Source organism: Ammospiza nelsoni, chromosome Z (assembly GCF_027579445.1).
Source record: "Ammospiza nelsoni isolate bAmmNel1 chromosome Z, bAmmNel1.pri, whole genome shotgun sequence".
NCBI lineage: Eukaryota > Metazoa > Chordata > Aves > Passeriformes > Passerellidae > Ammospiza > Ammospiza nelsoni.
In genome coordinates, this window is record NC_080669.1 from 77,253,945 (window position 1) to 77,264,196 (window position 10,252).

Genomic DNA, 10,252 nt, shown 5'->3' on the forward strand with positions numbered 1-10,252 from the left:
AAAAATCCAACTACACAGCACACTGTTAGTGGAATATATATGCATATGAATGCTTCCACAAAATACAGTCCTAACTACCATTCAGGAATAGCAATCAGTGCTAAGTAAACATGTTATTTAGCTCAACCCCTTACTTATCTGAGAGTGATTTAAGACAAACTCAAAACTCAAGTACATTTCTTAAAAAAAAAAAACCAACCAACCAAACAAAAATCCCATATATTAAATACACACAAACACATTTCCCACAGGCTACACCTTTTCAGTAGGTAGCAGCAGGTAATCTGAATGGGCTAATTCTGCAAGTTGTTAAAAAATCATTAAATTGAATTAAATTACTCTAAGTCTAATTATGCAGTCATTTTCAAGTCATGTCAGATCCCTGACTGCATCCAGGTATATGAATATAAGGGGTTTCATTCAAAATTCTTGCATTTAATCACAAGGAGAATGGGTTTGCGGTGTTTTGTTTAATTCTTTAGTAGGCAAAAAGAAAAACGGAAAATAGATTTTGCAGAACCTTTTCACTGCCTGACCTAGGTGAAAATTTCTTAGCTTTTTCCTGGATGGAAAGGAGTATTTGTAAAATAGTAAAAAAAAATTAAAATATAATAACTGTACAATCAAATAAAAAGGAATTATTTCAGATTGCTTTGAGAGAAGCATACCACTTTGTTTCTGCTACACCTACCCAAACTTTTGAGAAAGTTTTTAAATTACAGCTATCATAACCCGCACTGGAAAGGAGCCTGAACCTCAGCAAGAGCCCAATAATCATCTAAATTATCCTCCAGTAACATCAAGGCTGATGAGAACTGCAAATGCCAGGGTACAGACAAGACAAATTCCATTACTCACCTGGCTTTCTTTACATACCACGCCAGCAAAAAAAACCCCAAAACAAACAAACAAACAAATAAACAAACAACAAATCAAACCAAACCAAACAACCCCCAAATTTTATGAAAAAAAAAAAAGGAACAATGTAAAGGAACTTTAAAGGCATGAAGCATTATACAATATCTCTGAAAATGCAAAACTTAACAGGACTTCATATTTTATAACTTAAATATACTTTGACTAAAAAAAGTAAACTGCTTAATTGGACTGGTTAATGAAGTATAAATAAATCCCGTGCAAAGGGAATTGAAAACAAGAAATCTTTCCTCACATCCAGATTGCCAAAGAGTTGTCTGCTGTAGGCTGTCTTACCCCTTCCCAACCCCTCAGCATTTTTGGCTCCTATGGACAAAAGATTTATTATAGCTCCCAAGGAAGACAAAGTGCTCAACTACAAGGCTGTGGGAGAGATGAAAACTCCTTGTAGGTACACGGAGCAGCTGCAAAGCTGGACCCTCTCCTCTGAGGAACCTGTAGGAGAGTCTAATTAACAAGTTTTGCAAGCACTCCTAATACATTACTCTCCCTCTTGTGAGAAAGGAAAAAGCACATTTTATACACTGAATGTCAAAGTCAAATCCTCAGCATAATTTAAAAAGCATGCTCAAGAACACTAAAACAGCATTCCCAAGCTTAGTGTGCTTTTCACATCTGTATTTTTTCCATATGATATAGTTAAACACAAACATTCAGATTACAGTTTGTGCATCATAATGCCCATAATCCTTCCACTGTAGAGATAAAAATGCATGAAGTGGTGAGGGCTGCCTTTTCTTGTCACTGTTTAAAGGAGGAAGTCCCCTCTCAAAGGGTGTAATTATTGGAATTTATGGAAAAGGAGGTCAGCATCCTGATTCGGTGGAGCTTTATGACAACTGTTCACTTGCCCGAGGGGGGATAAAGGAAGCGCCACTAAAATTACTCTCCTGTTTTACAAGATAGGAAGTGACTACTAGAAATTCACCAGGGAGCATCAAGACACTTCAAAACAATATTTCTGCAATGAATCACAGGTATTTACAAGAAGCAATCTCTATTAATAGTGGCATTTCTCTGCTTTCAAAACCATTGTGGTAATAAATACTGAGTGCTGTCATTTTATAGCTGCAGCAAGTTAGCAGCAGATAAGTGCTTAACTCCAGGGATTCTCAACAGCTAATGCTGATCACGTGCTTTTAACCATTATCTCCAAAATTAAATATCTGGTCCTCTATCATCTTCCTTTAGCTTAATGTCAAGAAACAGTCCTGAGGAATACAAGCCACAAAAAACATCTTTAGGTAGGTGGTAAACCTATCTAGCTAGAACAAGAGACATTGAAGTGGTGGCAATCTTTGGCCTCAATAATTTCATTGCAACTGTGCTTTAATACACAATGCAATATTTAGGTTTAAATGTAGGAAACAGATTAGGATAATCTTCCCCGCTGATTTATAGTGAGATTTGTGCAAACCACAGTAAACAACAACATTGACATTTTTTTCCATTTCAATAAATTGCATTAAAATCAGAGCAAGGCCTTTCAAACAATGTTACAATTAACTCCTTGAGAGGGCCAAAATCCAGTGATGCAACAAGGAAAAGACTTAGTTTCCCTAAGCAAGACTGGAAGTTTACAGTAAAACCTTATATTACACACAGTGTTCATACTAATGAGTCACTTCTCACTGATAAATGTTGAATTCAATTAATTTAGGTCTCAAAACTCTTACACCTTTTTCAGAACACCCTGAGAAGCCTCCATCTCACACAGAGGTCCTTCACAGTAAAGCATGATTAATGTTTCAACTAATTTCCACTTCCCCTCCCAAAAACACTCCAAAACCACTTTTTCAACCTTGAAAGGTCACAGTAAAGATTTACAGACTCTAGGCAAGATCTGGCAACACACGTGGAGGTGTGGGGGAAACGAAAAAAGAGTCTGGAGTGTGGAAGAGTTCTCCTGCTGCTATACACTTACGTCCTCCTTTGTGTGACTACACCTACTCTCACAGGGAAAATAAGGGGCCCCAGAAGCATCTTCCCCCAAAGCGCACCATCATTTACCCTCTGGATGATCACTTTCTAAGCCACAAGCCCAGCTCTGACCCAGAAGCACAGCCTAGCACCAGCCAGCACTGCAAAGCTGCCAGAGGCATCCACGCTAATACATCCCTTCTGCTGATCACCTTCAGCATCCAACTTCACAAATGCTTCACATCCCTGAACTTCCCTGACCTACACAACACCAAGAATGTGCTCCAACCCAAGCTGCTCCTTAACGTGGCCAAAGACACAGTCCTGCCTGGAGGCATTAGCCATTGCTCAGCCTCTCTGGCTGCTCCCACATAAATACAGCAAGCCCACTCTGCCCTAAAAAACAATAATCCACCCAAACTCCACCTCCCCAGACTACTTCCTACTTCCATCCAGCTGAGCATATTCTTCCATTTCTCAGGCCAAATCAGAGAAGCATGTATGATGCGACCAAAAGCTACAGGAACATTTCCCTGCTCTTTATCAGCACAACTCAGTTTTTCCATCTTGAGTAACCCACCCTGCTATCATAGGAAAAGACAAATGGAACAGAATTTTATAAACTCAGTGTTACCTATAAAGACAAATAATTCTTGGCTTGGTTAATCTACTATTACTTACTAATGAAAACACACTGAAAAATGCACTGAGAAGCCCAAGCACTACACAAGAGTGGGAGTGATTTATATACAGTTAATCCCACTCTAAACAGAATCCAACATCAGAGATAGCAAGGGCCTTGGGTAACCTAGTGCATTCCCTCTATCTGCTCACAAATCACTGGCAAGGATGTGCTGAACCATACAAATTTAAGCATCTGAGTCCAGAAGTTAGAGCGCCATAGCTGATGCAACACTAACAAATCTACAGCTATCGCTCCTCTCTCCAGGACACTTTGTACCAACTCTTTACTCTTACACTTCCTTTGACATGCAGAATTTGCAAATGTTGAATTTTCTTTTAATGGATTCAGCTGAAGCAGTACCAGCCTCCGAGGATGCCGTACAGACAATATAAACCCAGGCAAGATGGTCAGTCTGGGGATACAAGCAGTTTGTTTACACAGTGTATTCAAATGCAGCTCTAGACAGCCAGAAGAAAACTAGCACCAACAAGGCCTTTACACACAATGGACAGGAGCAAGTTGGAGGAAATTCAAAATGTGACATTGCCTTGGTTTGTTTACTTGGCATACTACACAGTACTCTGGGCAAAACTCTAACTTAAATTAAGTCCAGGTAAATTTGTTGTTCACTCCTTACACACGATTTTATTCCAGTCCCACTCTTGTTCTTTTGTCTGGAAGTGTCTATCAACATCCAGGCACAACAAAAAAGACAAGACTTCTTCCATGAACTGGGACATTCTGATGCTCCTTCTCTGCCTTCAATTTTCCTGTCGCTAAAACAAAAGCACACACACACCCTTGCACGGCCCTTTATTTCGAGACATCTTCTTTAGTTTGATCATAAATAAGATATGGTGCAGTCCTGAAGACTTTTCTGTGTTCATTATTCAGCTCAACTGAATGAGATTGGAAATAAAGAATCTAGCTGCAATTAGCAATAGAGAAAAATGCCTTGGAGTCCCACTTCTGAAATATCAGTTCTTAAATGAGAAATCTACATGGATTACAACAGCTAGTACTTGTTTATACTTCCTTCCTAGTATTTTGTTATCAACCATTCAACTTGATGTTCTTCAGAATCATCAAACACAACAAACTGTACAGCTGCAACATTGAATCTATGAAGAGATACATCCATGACTTTATGGATTAAAATTCTGAAACAGCCTAAGGCAGAGCAGTCACCTATTAGGGGTGAAATTAGAGAGACAGGGATATCAAAGCAATTTACCTAAGACGCTTGACAAGTCCCATTCCCATAAACACCTTGGAAGGGCATCCTACTAGAATCTGCTTTAATCTAGAAATACCTTCAGAGATTGTGCTGGTAACACAGCTCCCTTTCTCAGCTACCAAGTCCTTGGGTAAATACTTCAGCTGAAAAAAACCTGAGTTTTTTAACATTCAAAAATTGAGAGTTTCATGTGGTTTCAATCTTCACTAAAAAGGACTAAAAATTCAGACCTTTTCTATTCTAGAAGACTCTCAGTGCTATAAACTAGCAGGACATCAGCAAGATTAACACTCATATTTGGTAAATGATATTTGTGGAATGGTATCTACGCTGCCATTCAATGACATCTGGACAGCCTAGAAAGCTAGGCAGACAGGAACCTCATGAAGTTAACAAAGGCAAGTGTGGGGTGCTGCAGCTCAGGGACCAGCACAGGTTAGGGGTGAGCCTGCTAAAATCCAGCTCTGTCCAGAAGGACCTGGAGTCCTGGTGCACAAGTTAAATGTGAGCCAGCAGTAAGTCCTTGTGGCCAAGAAGTCCAATTGTATTTTGGGGTGCTTTGGGAATAGTGTGGACAGCACACTGAAGGAGGTTCTTCTGCTCTGCTCTGGAGTGCTGTGTCCAATTCCAGGCTCCCTAGCTCAAGGAAGGCAAGGAACTTCTGCAGAGGGTCCAGTGGAGGGACACAGAGGGTTAGGGAACTGGAGCTTCTCTCTCACGAGGATAGGCTGACAAAGATCAGTTTGTCTGGCCTGGAGAACAGATGATTTAGAGGGGATCTTATCAGTGCTTACAAATATTTTAAAGATGTGTGTCAGGAGGATGGGGTCAGACAAATTTCAGGCATGCCTGGTGAGAGAACAAGAGGCAACACAGAAGCATAAACAGAAAAATGGGAAATTTCACCTGAATATGAGGAAGAACTACTTTACTTTGAGGGTGACAGCACTGGGACAGGCTGCCCTGAGAGCCTGTGGAATCTCCTTTTCTGGAAATATTCAAAACCTTCCTGATCACGATCTTGTGCAACCTGCTCTAGCTGAACCTGCTTTGGCAGAGGGGTTGGATTAGATGACCACCAGAAGCTCCTTCAAACCTCAGCCATTCTGTGATCTTAAAGATAATCAAGTGGATTTTTCTTTATTATATTCAGGTTTTAGAACATCATATTCAATAGCAGCAGCACTAGGTGCTGTATCAATATTGAAGAAGATACAGTGTTTAAGATATTTCTCCCAGCCTTCACAGACTTAGGAATCTTCACATATCCCTTAGATTTAACATGCTGGTGTCTCAGGCAAGTAGTTGTAAACAAGGTCCTCAGAAGCACTCAAGAGTGAAAACTCTGAAGAGATAATTCAGGGTGCTCCAAAGTGCCTTTGGGAAGTCAGACATCTGCAAGAACTAACAGTAGCTCCCTGCCTCTCAAAAGTTATGAGAAAAGAAATGGAACATGCTCAACTCCTTGAAGTTACAGAGGCACAGGCAGACCAGCACACAAAGTCTTTTCGTGTTGTCATGACTGAACAAATTTGGCTTTCTCTCTCCTCTACCAACAGATTCATGTGGGAGGGAAAAAAAATAAGACTCATCTTGTTTTACAGTATTTTCAGCACTGGCAATGGCTTCTAGGCAGAAAACCAAGACTATGACAACTTTAGAAAATGTACATAAGTTACTACAGCATTCATCTAAAATGCAAGTTCTGCCTGCAGAGGAAGGACTTATCAAGACCTAAAACTCCCCAGGAAAATGCACTAACCATGAGGCTCTCCCTAAGACGTGACCATCTCAAGTTCAGCACACAGGCCACCACCATCACCTCCTGCGTGCTTCAGGACCTCAACACAAGGGAAGGATTCATTCCTTCATTGCTGTGTGCTTCCACTCCTGTAGTCCTTGGCAAGTACCTGGACTGTCAACTAGTCCGAAGTGCCAGGGAGAGCTTCAGCTGCTCCCAGAGTTCAGCAGACTGGCATGTCTCTGGCAGCTGGACAGTCACAAGCTCTGCTCTTACATATTACCAATTATATTATACCTGTTTGCATTACTCCCTCTGAACCCGAAACATGAACATGATCAGATGACTCTAAATATAAGGAGCAGTCAGGATTGACAACTCTGAAAGCAAAGCCCAAACTACCTCAATCACCTGTATGCATCCACAGGCACTTGGCAGCTCCAAAAAATGCTGGCAAGCAGGCAGGCTTCTCAGACATGCAAGAGGGTACACACACAGCAGGAGCCAGCTGCTCAAATCTATAACTCCAGAAGATGCTATGGATTGATGTGCTTCTACCCTGGAATTTTTAATACTCTACTATGCCTGCCATTAAGCAAGGCACTAAAGCTTTGAATCTGTTCCAGTTTCCCTTGGGTTTTTTTCCCTATATTTATTTCAAGCACTATCCCTGTGCAAAAAGAACTAGATCACAATCAACTCCCAAAAGGAAGGTGATTAGGGTGTTGTTGCAGCAGGATTTAGAAATTACCAACATCTTACACAAGAACCAGCTTTCATGCTTCTCCAATCACTGCTTCTCCCTCAAAAAGGCATGAAGTCATCAGAAAGGGGGAGAAGGAAAACTGAATATATAAAAAGAAAAAAAAAAAAAGGAAGATATGAGGCAAGCAAGTGATGAAATGCTTACATCACTTCATGAGATGAGCAGCCTCCCATCTAGTCTCTTCTTCACTTGATATTATCCATCTATCTCTTGTTTCAGGGAAGTAGAGGGGAGGAGGTAGCATTTTATTGCTTTGCTAGCAGATGCACTTTTGGAAGGGGAAAAGAATAGCAGAGGGCCAATATTTTAGAGGAAGGATGGGTGTCTGCTACTGCTCAGTGACTTATTGGCACTGAGCTTGGCTTCAAATCAAGGGAACCCTGAGCTCATACGATGTGTTGTTCTACTCAAAATGCTCTTTCACTCTGGTTCTTATGGCTGTTATGCAATTCTTCTATTAGTAAATAAAATCTCATTGACAGCTCTCCATGAGTGTCCCAAGACAAGAGCCAAGCAGGTCATTGACAGATATTTACAAATTCAGTTACTCCTAGTTAATCCTGGACACCAGAAAGCCTTTCTAACATGATGTATGTGTAATTTTTGGCATTTGATCTATTATTTTTTTAATTTTTTTAATTTGATCATTATTTTTTTAATGACACAGCTAATCTACAACCTGCTAGGGTAGAGGAGAAGAAAAGAAAAAGGCAAAAAGAGACTTCAGCTTCTACGAAAGTAGCAGTAGACTAAGTGTTTTATATCAGTGCTGTAGCAAGCACATTCATACTTATTATAGAAGCAAACAGGAGAATTCATTAGAGATTCTGCAATGCTGTTAAAGCGTACTCTTTTCACAAGGGGAAAGTTAAGAATGTCACAAGTGGCAACAGCAGACTGCAGAAGGCTTGTGCTGCCAAACGCTGTGCAAGGGGAAGATAAATCTTCCACATGCCCTGTGAGAAGTTAGAAGCCCAGGTTCCCGATTAAATTTGATGCTATTCCTAAAGCAGACTACTTAATCTTTTTTTTAACCGCAAAAGAAATTCTGGGTCTTTTAAGCCTGCGCTGCCATCGGAAGGCGCAGCCCCCTGCGCGCCCGCGGGGTACGCGGATCCGCGGCCGGCAGCGGGGACCGGCGGAGCCCGGCGGGACCGTGCCCTCCACGGGCTCCCAACGCGCGGGGAGAGCCCGGGACTGCCGGGACCACCCTTCTGCTCGGAGGGAGGACTCCGAGGGTGCCTCCGGGGAGGACTTCATCCCCATCACGGCGCCCCGGGACCGGCACAGCCGCTGCCGGGGCTCGGCCGGACGCGCCCTACCACGGACCCCCGACCCCGGGGCGGCTCCGCTCGGCCGAGGGACCGCGGAGCCCCCTCTGCGGGCGGGCAGGGCGCGGGGCGGCGGACCGGCCGCGCCGTCCCTCACCCCCGCGGGCAGCTGCCACTGCCCGCCACGCATCTTGAGAGGAAAACAAAACAAAACTCAGCAAACGAAACATAAGCTACAGACTAAATGAAAATAAACAGTCAAGCGGCAGCGACTCACGGGCTGCGTCCCCCCGCTGCTCCCCGTTCCCCCACACCGGGCAAACGGGGTGCTCCGGCAGCGCCCGGCGATGAGAAGGGAGAAGTTCCCTCCCGTTGCGCCCCTCAGAGGTTTCCCCGCCCGGGGCAGCGCCCGGAGCCCCCCGCGCCGGGCGGCGGAGGCGGGAGCAGGTGGGCGCCGCACACAAAGCCCCATTCACGGCGCCCGCCGCCGCCGCCGAGCGCGCACGGAGCCGCGCCCGCCGCCCGCGCCGCGCCCTCACCTCATGGAGCGCCCGCGTCCCGCTACGCCGGCGCGGCTGTGCCGGGAGCCGCGCACCGAGCGATCCGCGGCGCTGCCGAAGGGCGGAGCGGCGGCGCCGAGCGCCCCGGGACACTCGGGGGCGGGATGGGGCGGGAGGGCGGCGTGACACGGCGGCCACGTGACGGCGGGGGCTGAGGGCGCGGGGAGGGGGCTCGGCCCCGCCCCCGCGCGGGAGCGGCTGTGAGGGGAAGGGCGGGCGGCGGTGAGCGGAGACCACCCTGCTGGCTCGTGTGCCTCTGGAGGGGTGCGGGGAGCCACGGAATCACTGAGTATGCCGAGTTGGAAGGGCCCCACAAGGATGGATCATCAGAGTCCAGCTCGCGGTCCTGCGCCGGACAACGCAAGAGTCACAGCATGTCTGAGAGCATTGTCCAAGCACTTCTTGAGCTCTGTCAGGCTTGGAACTGTGAGCACTGCCCTGGAGAGCCTGTTCCAGTGCCCAGCCATGCTCTGGGAAAGAACGTTTTTCTGACATCAGACCCAAACCTTCCCTGACACAACTTCAAGCCTTTCCCTCAGATCCTGTCACTGTCACCCCAGAGCAGAGATCAGTGTCTGCTGCTCCTCTTCCCCCCTGAGGAAGTTGTAACTGCAATGGGGCGTCCCCTCAGGTCTCCCCCAGGCTGAAGGTGGGTGCCAGGCCACTGCCGTCTTTGGACGCTTTAGGATCTCCTCAGGATAAAGATGGGGGCAGGGGCAGGGGCCAAACCTGTGTAAAGTTCTTAAGGAAACAAAAGTTCTTCAGCATATGAGGGAAGTCCTGCGTTTCAGTTCTCCCCAAAGCTTCCCTTTGTCAGACCTCTAGGTAGAAAGGATTGCTTGAGAAGAAAGAGAAGTGGGCTTCTCTTCAGAGAAGAGAACTATTCAGGATCCAAATTAATGACTGGTGTAGTGTTTGGCTACATAGGAGCTTACAGTGGGAATCACAAGTGGGCTTTATGGCAGTACCAAGGTTCAGAATGTGCTCTAGGAGTCTGTTTCCCATGTAGGTCAAACCCTTCTGCTCAAACTTCAACCTCTGGAGCCCCCTTTCTAGAGTCTTCCGTCAAGCCAATGGCAAACCACCAAAACCACCAAATACTTGGCAATATCTCACTAAAAACACTACCTCTGCAA

General features: G+C 45.0%; 1 protein-coding gene across 2 annotated transcripts in view; it reads right to left on the minus strand.

Annotated features, from left to right (window-relative positions):
• RAI14 (retinoic acid induced 14) overlaps positions 1-9,196 on the minus strand; it is an 85,614-nt gene extending 76,418 nt beyond the window's left edge. For both annotated transcript variants that reach the window (XM_059491883.1, XM_059491882.1), the window contains exon 1: positions 9,096-9,196. The gene's annotated coding sequence lies outside the window, so the exon portion shown is untranslated. The remainder of the gene's footprint in view (positions 1-9,095) is intronic.
• Positions 9,197-10,252: the final 1,056 nt, after the last annotated feature.